This window comes from Carcharodon carcharias, chromosome 2 (assembly GCF_017639515.1).
Source record: "Carcharodon carcharias isolate sCarCar2 chromosome 2, sCarCar2.pri, whole genome shotgun sequence".
Lineage (NCBI taxonomy): Eukaryota > Metazoa > Chordata > Chondrichthyes > Lamniformes > Lamnidae > Carcharodon > Carcharodon carcharias.
The window spans coordinates 149,752,876-149,770,286 of record NC_054468.1 but is presented as its reverse complement, the minus strand read 5'-3'; the positions used below and the strand labels follow the sequence as shown (position 1 = coordinate 149,770,286).

General features: G+C 42.6%; 1 protein-coding gene across 3 annotated transcripts in view; it reads right to left on the bottom strand.

The window, feature by feature from the left end:
• The window catches only part of LOC121293328 (zinc finger protein 292-like), a 403,832-nt gene that overhangs the window by 281,338 nt on the left and 105,083 nt on the right, over nucleotides 1-17,411 (bottom strand). The window lies entirely within an intron of this gene.

The window sequence follows — 17,411 nt, the reverse complement described above, 5'->3', positions numbered from 1 at the left end:
AGAGGGTTCTTGATACGTAACCTATTGCCCTTTCAGAACTGTCGTCCATTTCATTGAACAATATTGCACCAACGCCATATGGAGAAGCATTGCAGGTCAATATCAATTCTTTAGATGGGTCAAAGTGCACTAACAAGGTTGAGGAATGCAGCAATTGTTTTACTCTGTTGAAGGCCGCCTCCTGTGGAGCGTTCCAGGACCAATGATAGTGTTTCTTCAGCAGTATGTGCAAGGAGGCCAGTACAGTCGCTAAGTTGGGTAAAAAATGCTTGTAGTAGTTTACCATCCCTAAAAATGATAGTTTGATGATATTTGTGAGGGAAGGCACCTCCTTTATCGCCTTAACCTTTTCTTCCACAGGGTGTAATCCTTGTGCGTCTACATGGTGCTTGAAAAGTGCATTTCTCCTTTTTAAGGTGGACTCCAGCTTCCAGAAATCTGTTTAGTGCCTCCTCTAAATTTGCTAAATGCTCAGCCTCTATCAATCAGGTTATGAGGACATCGTCAAGGTATACTACAAGCCGTGGTAATCCCTGTAGCAAACCCTCCATTGTCCTTTGAAATATTACACATGCCAAGGACACACCAAAAGGTATGCGCGTATATTGGAATAGGCCTTTGTGTGTGTTTATCGTGACACATCCCTAGGATGTATTATCTAGCTTGAGTCGCTCATATCCAACTTAGTGTAAGACCCTTGCCAGCTTTGCGTACCAGTCTTCAATTCTTGAAACTGGATATTAATCCAACTTGGCAGCTTGATTAACTATTAGCTTATAATTGCCACAAATGTGGAAGATCATCATCCGGTTTCAGTATGAGGGCGATTGGTGCTGCCCAATCTGAAATTTGAACCTTCTGTATGATGCCTAGTTCCTCCAACCTGTTTAACTCGGCATCTACTTTTTCTCTTAAGGCACATGGTACCGGTCTTGCCTTAAAATATCTGGGAGTTGTCTTGGTCAACATAAGTCTTGCCTTGCAAGCCTTTGATTTTTCCTAATTCGTTGCGACAGTCAGTCCCTTTTATTTTATAAAACAATTCTAGCAGTCCTCCTGCCTGCACTTGAAAAATCTTGAGACCAATTTAACTTCATTTCTTTTAGCCAATCATGGTCCAGAAGGCTTGATCTTTCCCCAGTCACTATAATTATTGGGAGCTGGGCTGACTGCTGCCCATAGCTCACAGGTACCATGGTGGTGCCTTTTACTTTTATTGGCTTCTCCAGTGTAAGTCTTCAATTGGGCAGAAGTTCTCTCCAGGCTTAAGGGTTGGGTACCTTCTCTTAGGTACTGAAATGTGTGCTCACCCGTCACTGTGGCTGATGCCCCTGTATCCACCCCCATAACTAGAGGCTTGCCGTTTACGTGGAGTGTGGCATAATAGGGTGTGCCTTGACTGCTTTAAGATTAAAAATAGTGAATGTCGGAATCAGTTATTTCAGGCTCTTTCACATTATGTACTTCTAACATTTCTGCTGGCTGGTTACTTGGCAGTTTGGACTTATCTCTGCACTGCTTTATCAAAAGTCCTCTTTTGTGACAGTAATAGCACTCGGCCTCCTTAAATCTAAATGTTTCAGGAGTGTGGTTACCCCCACATCGGTAACATTTCAACTTCAGGATTGCTGTCTGATTGCCTCTGGTATTTTTTTTGATTTCCGGGTGTTTGGGAATGAACCCTGCTTTGCAGCTGCTGCTGCGGAATTGGCGCCACACCTGTCTGCAAGTTCCTGCCCCAAATGGTAAACGGCCCCTCAAGCTCTCTAGTTCCTACAAATCTTTTTCAGTGCTTTCCATGGCCAGCGTCATCACCGTTGCTCGTTTAGAATTTATATTGACTTCTGCGAGCATCAACACTGAATGGCATTGTTGCACAGGCCACAAACTAACCGGCCCCATAGCATGTCATTCAAGGTCAGTCCAAAATCACAGTGCTCTGACAATCGCTTCAACCTACCAATACAAGTCGCGATTGATTCGCCTGGTGCCCTCACCCTCTTATTAAATTTGAAGCTTCGCATAATGACTGATGGCTTGGGCTGAAAATGGCCCTTCACTAAATCCACAAGCTCATTGAACGATTTGAAGTCAGGCACACTTGGGGCTGAGAGACTGCAACTAAGGTTGTAGGTTTGACTCCCACAGGCGATCAAGAGAATTGCTTTGCGCTTTGCCTCCTCCCCTATTTCATTGGCCTGGTTGCTCGATGCATTGGATGTATTGAGTCCAGTCCTCCGTGGAGGAATCAAATGGGTCGATCCTCCCAAAGAGAAGTATACTGGTGAGTATATATTTTTTTTCTTCTTTAAAATGGATACTCAGTTGTAGGGCGAGAGGCAGCGCCAGGAACATTTATTCTTGTTGCCAGGTGTACTACCAAGAGGCTTCTTTAACTGAACAACGAACATTAATTACAGAGGTGCTGAATTAGCTGCAGGCCTCTTGCAAGGCTACAATACATTCTCTAGACTAGGAAACCTCCACCCCTTGTAAGCCTCCCCACACTTGGTGTTGATTGGCTGTTCTGACCACATGAACCTTACTCAGTAAGGCTGGCCCTAAAGCAACAATCACTACAGTCCGGTGAATGGCATTACTATCACTGAATTCCCCACTATCAACATCCTGGGGTTACCACTGAGCAGAAACTGAACTGGATTAGCCATATAAATACTGTGGCCACAAGAGCAGGTCAGAGGCTAGGAATCCTGTTATGAATAACTCACCTCCTGACTCCCCAAAGCCTGTCCACCATCTACAAGGCACAAGTCAGGAATGTGATGGAATATTCTCCACTTGCCTGGACGAGTGCAGCTCCCGACAACACTCAAAAAGCTGACACCCTCCAGGACAAAGCAACCCGTTTGATTGGCACCCCTTCCACAATTATTCACCCCCTCCACCACCGACAAACAGTAGCAGCAGTGTGTACCATCTACAAAATACACTGTAGAAGCTCACCAAGGCTCCTGAAACAGCACCTTCCAAACCCACGACTGCTATCTAGGACAAGGGCTGCAGATATATGGGAACACCACCACCTGGAAGTTCCCCGCCAAGACACTCACCATCCTGACTTGGAAATATATCACCATTCCTTCACTGTCACTGGGTCAAAATTCTGGAACTCCCTCCCCCTGTGGGTATACTACAAGTGAACTGCAGCAGTTCAAGAAGGCAGCTCACCACCATGTTCTCAAAGGCAATTAAGGATAAGCAACAAATGCTGGCCTAGGTAGTAATGCCCAAATCCCATAAATAAAAAAAATGCGGGGGAAATAAGCTTTCAGGATTACTGGGATAGAATCAGGGAATGTAAGAGGCTGGATTGCTCTACAGGGAGCTGACATGGACTCAATGGACCAAATGGCTTCCTTCTGTGCTGTAATGACTATGGGTAGCCCATTCAATCAGATCTTTTAACTCGCCTTAGCTCCAAATTCTTCGATATCCTTAACCTACAAAAAAGATGTCTTGAAAGCTCCAATTGTCCTTGCATCTATGTCCTTTTGGGGGAAGGGAACATCTGCTGTACTGTGTTGAGGTTGGGACATCACATTTCATGAATTAAGTATTGGCATTGGACAGAGTGTAACACAGCTTCACCAGAATGATACCCGGATTTAAGACTGTTAAATTGAGGACAGGTTGCATAAATTTAGCTTGCATTTCATTGAGTGAGCAATGATTTGATCAAGGTGTTTAAAATGTTAAGGATTTGATAAAGTAATTATGAAGAAACTATTTCCTACAGAAAAGGAATCAAGAAGGAAGTCAATCTTAAAATTGGAGCTCTGTTGCTTAGGAGTGAAACCAGGGAGCATTTTTTCCACACAAAGTGAAGTGGAAGTCTGAAAACTATACTGCAAAATTCTGTTCTTGGATCAATGTAAATTTTCAAGGCTGTAATGGCTAGAATTTTGTTAGACAACACTAAAGTTAAAGTTGGGAAAATGGAATTGATGTACAGATCAGCTGAAGTATGATTGAATGGCCTATTTTTGTTCGTATGTTCCTACTACAAGAACACAAGAATTAAGAGCACAATTCAACCCCTCAAGCCTGCTCTGCCATTCAATACAGGATACAGACACTTGAGCTTTAGACAAGTTGGAACTGGGCATGAGATGGGTGCGCAGAAAGACACCGGAGAAATTAAGTCTAGAGAAATCAAACAATTCCAATTCTGCGACCTCAGCTCTTGCTGCTTAATCGCCAGTCTAAGTGGTCTTGGTAATAGACGAGGTGCTGGGAAACTCAGGACCGTGTTGAAAAGGACACCAAGGTTTTTGGTGGTTCAATCAGGCTGAGTTAGTGGCAAGGGAACAGAGTTTATCCTTTTGGCCAAAGATGATGACTTCTTGTCATCCTGATATTCAGTTGATTCACTTACACCTTGCCTTCTGATGGGTAGCCTGATTAGTTGTGATGATAATGGAGTCAAGGGAAGTTGGAGAGAGAGAATTGAATGTTATAAGCATTCATAGGAAATCTGATCCAATGCCAGGAAGACATCACCAAAAGGCAGTATATACAGGAAGAGAATCAAGGAAATATCTGTGTGAGTCAAAGTGAATTTGCAGGGAGGAAAGTGAAGCCACTTCCAGCAGCATCTGGTCAGGCAAGAGGGAGAGCACATGAGGGCAGTCCTTTGGAACTAACCAATGATTCAGAACCAATGGAGGATGTTCGTATGATTAATCATTCCAAGCATTGTAGAAGTTGAGGAGGACAAACTAAGATAATGCCACATTACCAGAAGGTAGTGTGTGAGATGTTATTCAGGACAGAAGCGAGTGAAAGAATTCAAAAATGGTGAAAGTAATAGACAAAGAACATTTAACAGTCAACATCATTACCATCACTGAATTCACTTAATCAACATCCTGGTGGTTACCACTGGCCAAAAACCTAACTGGGCCAGCCATATAAATACCGTGGCTACAAGATCAGGTCAGAGGCTGGGAATTCTGCAGCAAGTAACTCACCTCCCGTATACCCAAAGACTGACAGCCATCTACAAGGTTCAAGTCAGAAGTATGATAGAATACCCTCTACCGCCTGGATGAGTGCAGCTCCAACAACACAAGAGGCTCAACATCAATAAAGACAAAGCAACCCAAATGATTGGCACCCTACCCACCACCTTAAACATTTACTCTCTACACCACCCATCCACAATGACAGCAGTGGGTGCCATCTACAAGGTACACTGCAGCAACTTGCCAAGCCGTCTTTGACAGCACCTTTTAAGCTCATGACCTCCACCACCTAGAAGAACAGGGCAGTCCTCCAAGCCACACATCATCCTGACTTGGAACTATCCCCATTCACTGGGTCAAGAACTCAAATTCCTTCAGAACACCACCGTGGGTATACCTACACCACATGGCTCACAGCAGTTCAAGGAGGCGGCTAACCACCATCTTCTGAAGGACAATTCTGAATGAGCAACAAATGCTGCCTTGCCAGCAACGGTCACATCCTAAGAACAAATAAAAATATGTTCGAGGGGCAGTTGGAGTTAGTACTGAAAGGTGAAAAATGTGGAAAAAGAATCAGAATTCAGGGGATAAGGTCAGCTCGAAAAAAGAGCCCAGCCAAAATCATATAAATCCCAATGCGTGACTTTGCTGAGATGCAAGCACTTGCCACCAAAAGCTAGGTTTCAGTGATACCCAAGATTTTGATGAATTCCTTCTTAGCAAGGATGAACTTCGCTGTATGAAAGCAAACAATCATTCTTAAGCCAGCGTGGAAATTCCCTGATTTCAGAAAGAAGGCACAAGGGGAGATAATATGAAAATGCAATTAGAAAAATTTGGTGTTTGAAGAAGGTACCACAAAAGAGAAATAAATTGAAGAGTCATATGGACTCGAAACCTTAACTGTATTCCTCTCCGCAGGTGCTGTCAGACCTGCTGAGTTTTTCCAGGTATTTTTGTTTCTGTTCTGAAATAAATTAACTGCTTGGATTGGGTTGAATGCACCTGGCCTGATCGACGTAACATTCTGATGAAAAGCCATCAACCTGAAATATCACTGTTTCTCTTCACAAGTGGTTTAATCAATTTTGGTTGGACCACGTTAAATGTCATTGGGTCCTGCTAAAATAGTTCCCAGCTTCTTTCCTCTTCAGAAGATAAGCTAAAACCATTCTCCCCTACATCTTTCACTGTCATCTCCAAGCACAAGGAATTCATGGGCTTCTTTGTCACTAAGATTGAAGCTATCCATTTAGATGCCTCTGCTACATCCGTCCTTTCCATAGTGTAGTAAACCAAACTTTCCATACGATTTTCCTCCATCCAACCCTGAACTTGCGCCTTTTAGTTTCTTTCCCATCTCCCCTCCATGCTCTGCAAGCTCATCTTGTTTATTAAACCCATTTCCTGGTTCTGTGATCCTATTCCCATTAAAATGCTGACCAACCAAGTTCCCTTCCTGTCCCATGTTAACTGATGTTGTTAACTCTCCTCAGGTATTACCTCCTCACCTACCCCCCTCCCAACCCTTCAAATCTGCCATCAGACTTCTCCAAAAAAAATCTACCTATGATTCCTGTCCTTGCACTGCCCCATCTCCAACCTCCTTTTTCTCTCCAAATTGCTTGAACATGTCATCACCTTCTGCAAATCCTTGTCTAAATTCCACTAATCAGGCTTCCCCACCTATCACACTAGCAAAACCCCTTTAAAATCACTAACAACATCCTGCTTGACAATGACAGTGGCCTTTTATACATATGTAAAAAGCAAGAGGGTGGCCAGGGAAAGGGTAGGCCCACTCAGGGACAGAGGTGGGAATCTGTGTGTGGAGCCATAAGAAATGGGAGAGATACTAAATGAGTACTTCTTATCAGTATTCACCAAAGAGAAGGACTTAGCGGTCAATTTGTCTAGGGAAGAGTGTGTGCTGGATCATGTTGAGATCAAATAAGAGGTGTTAGGCGTCTTGAAGAATATTAACGTGGATAAGTCCCCAGCGCCAGATGGGATCTACCCCAGAGTACTGAGGGAGGCAAGGGAGGAGATTGCTGGGGCCTCGACAGAAATCTTTGTATTCTCACTGGTTACGGGTGAGGTCCCAGAGAACTGGACAATGGCCAATGTTGTTCCATTGTTTAAGAAGGGTAGCAGGGATAATCCAGGAAATTACAGGCTGGTGAGCCTTACATCAGTGGTAGGGAAATTATTGGAGAAGATTCTTCATACAGGATTTACTACCATTTGGAAGCAAACGGGCGTATTAGTGAGAGGCAGCATGGTTTTGTGAAGGGGAGGTCGTGTCTCACTAACTTAATCGAGTTTTTCGAGGAAGTGACAAAGATGATCGACGATGGAAGGGCAGTGGATGTTATCTACATGGATTTCAGTAAGGTCTTTGACAAGGTCCCTCATGGCAGACTGGTACAGAAGGTAAAGTCACACGGGATGAGAGGTGAGCTGGCAAGATGGATACAGAATTGGCTTGGTCATAGAAGACAGAGGGTAGCAGTGGAAGGGTGCTTTCCTGAATGGAGTGCTGTGACTAGTGGAGTTCCGCAGGGATCAGTGCTGGGACCTTTGCTGTTTCTAGTATACGTAAATGACTTAGAGGAAAACGTAACCAGGCTAATTAGTAAGTTTGCAGATGACACTAAGGTTGGAGGAGTTGCAGATAGTGAAGAGGATTGTCAAAGGATACAACGGGAATTAGATCAGTTGGAGACTTGGGCGGAGAAATGGCAGGTAGAGTTTAATCCGGACAAATACAGATAGGAATTACACAGTAAATGGCAGAACCCTTAAGTGCATCAACGGGCAGAGGGATCTGGTTGTACAGGTCCACAGATCACGGAAAGTGAAAACGCAGGTGGATAAGGTAGTCAGGAAGGCATATGGCATGCTTGCCTTCATTGGCAGGGGTATTGAGTATTAAAGTTGGGAAATCATGCTGCAGCTGTATAGAACCTTGGTTAGGCCACACTTGGAATATTGCGTGCAATTCTGGTTGCCACATTACCAGAAGGATATGGAGGCTTTGGAGAGGGTGCAGAGGAGGTTTACCAGGGTGCTGCCTGGCCTGGAGGTTATTAGCTTTGAGGAGAGGTTGGAGAAACTCGGATTGTTCTCACTAGAGCGATGGAGATTGAGGGGCGGCTTGATAGAAGTTTACAAAATTATGAATGGCATGGACAGAGTAGATAGAAGCTTTTTCCCAGGGTGGAAGAGTCAATTACTAGGGGACATAGATTTAAGATGAGAGGAGAAAACTTTAGAGGAGATCTGTGGGGCAAGTTTTTTACGCAGAGGGTAGTCAGTGTCTGGAATTTGTTGCCAGAGGATGTGGTGGAAGCAGGTACGATAGTGGTGTTTAAGAGGCAGCTTGACAAATACATGAACAGGATAGGAATAGAGGGATACGGACCCCAGAAGTGCAAAATGTTTTAGTTTGACAGGCAATATGATCAGCGCAGGCTTGGAGGGCCAAAGGGCCTGTTCCTGTGCTGTACTTTTCTTTGTTCTAAAAAAAAAACTAGAATGTCTGCATCATCCCTCTCCTCAGTGAAGACAGAGACAAAGTGCTCATTCAGAATGCTGCCCACATATTCAGCATCAGCGCACAAGTTGCCAAGTACATCTCATAGGCCCTACCCTTGCCTTTGTTCTCCTCTTGCTCTTAATGTACTGGTAAAACATCTCTGGGTTTTCTGTGATTTTAACTTGCCAATATTTTTCTATCTTCTCTCTGCTTTCCTGATTACTTTTTTTACCTCATCCCTGTAACTTTCTATACTCCTCTAGGCTTTCTACAGTATTAAGTTTTATGTGACTGCTTTCTTTTGCTGCTTTACCTTACCTTGTGTCCTTCTAGGTAACCAGGGGACTCTAGATTTGGCAGTACCGCCCTTTTTCTTTGTGGGGGCATGCATACATTGTGCCCGTAGAATCTTGCTTTTGAATGTCTCCCACTAGTCCGTAACTGATTTCCCCTCAAGTAGCTGTAACCAGTCCACTTTCACCAGATCATCTCTCAGCTTCATAAAATTTGTCTTTCTCCAATTAAGAACTCTTACTCCTGTTCTATCTTTATCCTTTTCCATAATTATGCTAAATCTAACGGTATTATGGTCACCCACTGCTACCTTTTCCATTTGTCCAACTTCATTTCCTAATACTAGATGCAGAATTGCACTCCCTCTTACTGGGCTTGTTATGTGCTGGCTAAAAAAGTGCTCTTGAATGCAGTTCAAAAATATTTTGCCCAATGTGATTATGCTGTTTGTATCCCAGTTGATATTAGGGTAGTTGAAGTCCGCAACCGTTATTGCCCTATTATTTTTGCACTCAGAAATTTGCCTATATATTTGCTCTTCTATTGCCCTCTCATTATTTGGGGGTCTATAGTACAATCCTAGTAATGTGGCTGCCCCTTTATTTCTGAGCTCAACCCATATGGCCTCATTTGCTGATTCAGTTAGTTTATCATCCCTCTCACAGCTGTAATTGATTCTTTAACCAATAATACTGCACCTCCACCTTTTTTTTAGCCCCCCCTCCCCCAATCCTGCCGGAAAACCCTATATCCAGGGATGTTGAGCTGCCATTTTTAAGCCAAGTTTCCGTTATATCAATGATGTCATGCATCTATTTGTGCCCACAGCTCATTGGCTTTTTTTTTGCTATACTCCTTGCAGTTAAATAAATACCTCTAATATTGCCAAATCCCTATGTTGTAAAACCTTTTAACCTTTGCTTCTTCTGTCTTTCTGAGTTACTAATTTTCCATCTCCTGCTTCCTGCTTTGAATTTGACATATCTGAATCTGCCCTCAGGTTCCCATCCCCCTGCCAATCTAGTTTAAATCCTCCCCAACACCACTAACCAATCTCCCTGCAAGGACATTCACCCTGGTCCTATCCTTGGTGAAGGCCATCCAGCTTGTACATTTCTCATTTGTACATCTCCCATTTATCAACCAAATGCATTTGTCCATCTCCCATTTCTCAACCAAAATTATCTGAAAACACTGTGCTGGTTCCTACACATACGCAGACAACACCCAGTTCTACCTCGCCAACATCTCTCTCTCAACTCCTCCTCTATTGCTGAATTATCAGTCCAACATTCAGATACTGGATGTGCAGTGATTTCCTCCAATTAAATATTGGGAAGACTGAAGCCACTGCCTTTAGTCCTGCTGCAAGCTCCATCTTGCATCCTGGCAACTGTCTGAGGCTGAACTAGACTGTTCACAAACTTGGTGTCACATCTGACCTCGAAATGAGCTTCTGACCGTATATACATGACCAACTCTGCCCATGCCTCAGATCTTCTGCTGCCTATAGTGACATCCAGGCTATTGTCACCTCAAGATTTGACTATTAGAGCACTCCTGATCAGCCACAACATTCTGCCCTCAATCTTGAGGTCATCTGCAGCTGGTTTCCCTACTCCAGTCAAGTCCCATTCACCCATCATCCCTCTGCTCAATGATCTTCATTGGCTCAAGTTCTGGAATTCCCTCCCTAAACCTCTCCACCTCTCTTTCCTTTTTTTAAGAGGCTCCTGAAAACCCCTACCTCTGATCAAAGTTTTGGTCATTTGCCCTAACGCCACCTCATGTCACTCAGTGTCAAATTCTGTTTTATAGCACTCTTGTGAATTGCCTAGGAGCATTTCATTGTGTTAAAGGTGCTATGTAAATAAAAGTTGTTGAAACCCTCAGATAAATATGCTCCTCTATTTTGGCTTCCTACTCATAGCCCAATTTTAACTGCTCCACTGCTGGTGGCCATACTTTCAGCTGCCTATGTCCTAGTCTCATCAATTTTCTCATTAAATTTCTCCTTCTTTCTATGTCTCTCCTCTTTCAAAGTGCTGCTTTAAAACCTACTCTGTCTTAAGCTTTTGGTCAACAATCCCAATATTTCACGTAACTTTGTTGGATTTTGATTGATAACACTCATGTGACCTCACTATGACAAAGATGCTATCTGAATGAAAATTACTATTTTCCCACATAAATTCAATTGGCTGACAGTGGCTGCTGCCTTTTCAACTTGGGAATTTAGCTCATCATCTGGAGATGAATCAGACAGCAGCATTTGTGGACAACCCCTAGAGTGCTGTGTTATCTATTCAACCTTCTGATTGTTTGCCCAAATTCTTCGCAAGCTAGTGAAAAGTAATTGGAAAGTTATTTAAGTTCAACTTAACTAAGAGTTCAATTATAAATATTGCTCACATGTACATTCACAGAGCAGGGCAAATTTGTCATGATGTAGTGCAGAGTGCATCCAAGGTTGAGAAGTCTAATACGAAGTGCAGAAGACAGCTCCTGGAGCAGTTTAAAATATTCAACCTTTTTTTTTGGTTGAATTACTGAATTGTGTTCCTACCAATTTAATATTCAAGTAAAGAATTTATAGAACAAACAATATAATACAGTTGACTCTGAATTACCCTCTTGAAATGGCCTCAACCTCAGTTGTAACGATTTGACAGAACAGAAACACAGGTCGGCCAGTAACCAAGGCATTAAATCTGGCTACGGTAAGGCTTTCCTCGGCCCAGCTAATCTGAAAAATCCTCTTTACAAACATCTGAGAACTGGTGTCTAAGTTGGTGAGCTGCCCCAAAAACTAGTCAAACGACAGCCTGATGTTGTTACAAACATAACTATCATTCAACATCCTAGATTTCTCTATCATCACTGCTGAGTGAGTCTCGTCCAGCAGGATAGACTCAAAGGTGGGGAACACTGGCACATCAGAGAGCACGGAACTCCAGGTTCAAGAAGGAAAAAGAAATATCTTGCAGCCGTTAAATCCGTGTTCCTCAAAACTGAATGCCACTTGAAGTATGAGGCTAGGCAGAGGGCAGAAAATGTACTTGGAAGAGGGCCTTAACGTAAATCGCAAACAGTAGCTTGGGATTTCCATTGATCACAGGCTGAATGAGTCCTCAAGAATGGGCTTGTACCAAGTGATGAGGGAACCAACCTGAGGGAATAACTTATTTTTCTTCGTCCTTACTAATCTACCCGTTGCAAACATGCCTATCCATGATAGCATGTATCAGAGTGGCCAGTCACTGTGGAGACTTCAGTTCCACGTTCACACTGCAGGCACCCATCATCCCACTGCCACCAAGTTAAATTGGATAGATTGAGAACAGGTCTTCAGCTGGGCATCCATGAGGCGCTGTGAGCATCAGCACAAGTGTATACCACCAGAATCTGTAATCTTGCAGTCATGCACAACCCTCACTCTTTCATTAAGTCAAATGACTCACGCTGGTTCAATGGGTGAAGAGCAGCAAATCAGCAGCATTATCAGGCATACCTTGAAAATGAAATGCCAACCTGACAAAACTGCAAAGGATAAGAGGTATGCTGAACAGCAAAATCACTATAAACAGAGGTAAGGTGATTCCAGGACAATTCCAGGTCAAAACTCTACATCCCTGCAACAATTATGAATAGTGGAGGACAACTAAGCAACTAACAGAAGGAGAAAGCTTTGTGAACTTCTCCATTCACAACAATAGTTGAGGCCAGAATGACTGCAAAAGACAACCTAACCAGAAATGCTAACTGGATGATTCTTCGCATTCCCAAGATCCCTACCATCACAGATGCCAGTCTTCAGTCAATTTTATTTATCCCACATGACACAAATAAATAGCTGACTGCACTAAACACTGTAAAGGTTATGGGTTCTGACAATATCCCAATTGCAGTACTGAAGATGTGCACTTTAAAACTAGCTGTGCCTATGGATAACCTGTTCAGGTCATCTGAACAGCTACAACACCATCACAAATTGTCCAAATATTCTCTGTCTTCAAAAAGCAGGACCAAAACAATGGAGTCAAAAACCAGCAAAGGCTGGAAAGGAAGGGTTAGGATGGACACAAGGGGAAACTATTAGCAATGTTGATGTAGAACCAGTTAAAATGTACCAACAGATGTGGATGGCAAACCAAAGAAAACCATCAAAAAATTTCAAGCAAACAAGTATACACTTGGGCATAAAGTTAACAAGCTTAAAAATAATAATAAAATGAATGCGTGGTTCTAGTGCTTTAAACACTTGGCATCATGGAAAAATCCCTCAAGTGGCTGTGCATTTATAACACCAAAAGAACACGGAGAAGAGCTACACACCCATTCCTGAACGGTCTGGGAACAGATTTCTGGTAACATTCCCTGAGAACCCACTAAGGCCAAAGATCAGGCCATCTAGAAACTCTTATGCCTATTGTGACAGTCATGGGCATAATATGAAGGCTGGCTATAAAGGCAAGCTGTTTTCCCCATCCTCCCATACAGCTGAGTCCTGACCCTGTCAAACGGCAGCTGGCCATTCAGATAAATATAAAAGATCCCATGGCACTACTTCGAAGACGAGCAGGGGAGTTGTCTCTGATGTCGAGGTCATCATTTATCCTTCAAACATCATCATAAAAAACAGATTATCCAAACTGGCTGTTGTGTTTCCTACATTACAACAGTGACTACACTTGAAAAGTACTTAACTGGCTGTAAAGTACTTTGAGACATATGAAGATCATGAAAAGCATTTCACAAATGAGTGTCTTTTTAAAAATTTGGTCATCAGGCTTCAAATGATATCAGCTAGTTTCTGGTGCGTGTACTGCAATTGCCTTCCTCCTTCCAATTTATAAAAAGGGAGAAAATTTCAGCCAGGTTTCTCCACTTGTGATCAATGCTGCAAAGGCACGTGCGCAGATACCAGACAAGATCAGCGTTAAGCTCATCTAGCCTTACAGATCAATATTAGCTACAAGGAGATACCAGAGGATGCCTTGCACTCATGGAATAAAGCAGCACTTCTAGTATAAAAATACAGTAAAAATGTCAGATCAATCCTGATCTGTGCTTCCTATTAAATACCAGAGAAATTACTTTCCAAAACTGAGCTGGAAAAAGCAGTTATTTCAAGCTGCAAGGATCTAAACCAATATTGGCCTGGATATATCCTAGAATAAAGGCTACTTTGGGACAGTACCCTAGAGAATGGCACAATGTATTTGATTCCCATCAGACAATCTATCCTGAATTTGAGAGGGGCAGCATACTGCCTATGCTATTGAACTAGTAATCCAGAGGCCTGGACTAATGATCTGGCTTTTCACGCCATAGAGTCTGGGAAATTTCAATTAAGTTAATTGAAAAAATTTACAGAAAAAAGCTAGTTCAGTTATGGTGACCCTGTTACTATAGAGTGTCACAAAAATCCATATTCACTAACATCCTTTAGGGTACGAAATCAGCTCTCTTTACCTGGTCTGGCCTATACGTGGCTGTAGACGCACAGCAATGTGGTTGACTCAACTGCCTTCTCAAATGATGTAGCAAGTCACTCAGTTATATTCAAGAAGGTGCTTAACACCAGCTTCTCAAGGGTAATTAGGAGTAGGTAATAAATGCTGGCCAAGCCTGTGAAGCTCGCATCCCATTAGTGAATTTAAAAGAACATATCTTCTCATGTCGTTACCAGAAAGTGTTTATGAAAAGTGATTTGCTTGTGCACTTACAAAATATGCATACGTCTTACAAAATTAGAAGCATTACAGTGGAACTACAGTATAAATGTGTAACTCAATTCTGACCACTTGTGGGTATCTGTTTGCTGAATTTAGATCATGGCACCAAGTGTTAACACAAATACGACATACAATTTATGCTGCCTTTTTAAGGGGCGCCTTTTGTATTAGTGCCAGTCAAACATTTTCAACATGGCAATACCAAAAGCACAGCAGACCATCAGTTTTGGCTGACATGAAGGAAACAAGAATCTTAAGTTTTCCTTAGTGCTAGCAGATGATGTGTAATGCATTTAAATTTAGAAACTGAACTGCTGAATTTGATAAAAAAGGTGAAAGGCAATGGCCAAACAGCTGGCTCAGTCAGAAAAATCAGCTCTTCATTTAGGTATTTCCGTATGCATACACAAGGCTCTGCCTTTCCCCACTCAACACAAATAGTTCTCACTGCTTCTACTGAATAAGCCTGCCATAAATCAAGAGGACATAAGGAGTCTACAAAGGGGCATAGGTTAAGTGAGTGGGCAAAAATTTGGCAGATGGAGTAAAATGTTGGAAAATGTGAACTTGTCCATTTCGGCAGGAAAAATAGAAAAGCACTATGTTATTTAAATAGAGAGAGATTGCAGAACTCAGTGGCACAGAGGGACCCGAGTGTCCCGGTACATAAATTAGGAAATGTTAGTATGCAAGCGATTAGGAAAGCACATGGTATGTTGTAATTTATTGCAAGGAGAATGGAATATAAAAGTAGGGATGCTTTACTACAGTTATAAATGTGTTAGCAGTTCACAGAAGGTTCACTTGACTTATACCTGGGATTGGTGGTGGTGGGTTGGTTTTATCTTGCCAAGAAAGGTAGGACACACTGGGCCTGCGTTCATTGGAGTTTAGAAGATTGAGAGATGATCTTATTGAAACATAAGATCCTGAGGGGACTTGACAGGGTGGATGCTGAAGGGATGTTTCCCTTTGTGGGAGAGACTAGAACTCGGGGACAGTTTAAAAATAATGGATCTCCCATTAAGAGAGAGATAAGAAATGTTTTCTCTGTGGGTCATAAATCTTTGGAACTCTTTTTTTCCCCCCAAAGAGCAGTGGAGGCAGCGTCATTGAATAATTTTAAGGCAGAGGTAAATAGATTCTTGACTAACAAGGGAATCAAAGGTTATCGGGGATGTTGGAACATGGGGCTAAGGCCACAATCAGATCAACCATGATTACTCCTTAAGTTAAGAGAAGTCATGTTTTGTTCCAGTCTTGAATCTGGGGTATACAAGCTCTGAGCAGCTACAGCTAGTTAATTCGGTAGCTAGAAGTTTGAATCAGTTGTTTCAGGAAGCACAAAAAAGGGGGCCTTCTTTAGTGCTGCTTTGTCTGCACTGGAGTGCTGCTTTGAAGCAAAGTGCAAGTTTGGGGAGTGAAGGAGCGAGTTCAGTGGAAGGAAAGAGACACTGCTTTGTCTTTTTTATCTTACCTTTTTTCAGCCTCCAGTATTAGGCTCTTAATTTTGTATGGTGATTGGTGAGTAACTGTTTTCACAACTCACTGGGGAAACTGCAGTGTAATATCACTGTTCACCAAGCCGTGACAAATGTGAAAAGTTTGTCCAAACCACCGGATTGCCCCAATTCTACAACTGTTTAATTCAGGTTTACAGAATACAAGCACCAGGTTTGAATACTTGTTCATTGAACAAACTGTCGTTAACCAATGGTAAAAGAAAGAAATATGAAATGCTAATTTCTAACTCTATTGCCTAAACTCTACCCCTTCTTAAATCCCTATACACACATATACAAGGCACATAAGACACACAAAAACATGGATTTTAAGGGTGGGATAAAACCATTCAATAGCACCAGTTCTGGAGCACAGGATTCAATGGGTTGATTTTGATTAATGTCATCCAAAGTCCTTTCGGTTCTTTGCTGATGACATGGTGGTCTTCCAGCACTTTCAGTATTTAGTTCACTAGCTGAGCACTTGCCTTTCAACGTCTCTAAAAGTGATTTTTCCTCTGCCTCTTGAAAGGGGTTTTCAGAGAGAGAGCAGGTTATAGAGATATGAAGAGAAAAAGCCAGCTAGCTATTATTGTGGAATTACTGGAATCTTCCACACACAGGAGAGAGAAGTTTCAGGTCTTGTTACTTTCAGGGTAGGAGCTATTCTGCTGCACCACTCTCACAAAGTCTGGTCACCTGGTCAGGAGCCAATTAAAACTTTGTTGTCAGGCAGCTCCCCTAGTCCAGGACTCCTTTCTGGCACCATCCTGTCTTTCATGGCACACTCTGTTCCAGGACCGCACCACTGTATATATTTCTCATCCTGTTCCAGTGGACATGTCTTTCAAACTGCAGCCATTGTAACTTTAATCCACAATCCAACAGAAAATAAAAATATACGTTCTTTACAACAGACCAACAGAAATAAAAAGATATGTTTCTCACACTGTTAAGTTATTTTATTTATTCTAATTGTAATAAATAGTTTTTAAAAGTTATAGTATGGCAGGTCAGCTCAGCCCAGCAGATGTACACACATGGACGCAGCACGTGTCCTACAGCTAGGAAGTGTCACTAGCTGCAGAAGCTCAAGTCCTGGGCGTCGGAACTAGAGAGGCAGCTTTTGTCACTGAGATGCTTCTGCAAGGCTGAAAACTACATTGATAGGATGGCTAAGGGAGTGGTCACACCGCAGGTTAGGAGCATGCAGGCAGTCTAAGGGAACCAGGCAGGTAGTCTACCTTACTTGCTAATCGGTTTTCCATTTTGGATACTGTTGAGGGCAATGGTTCCTCAGCAGAGTGCAGCCAGAGCCATGGATGGCTCAGCTGCGCAGAAGGGGAGGAAG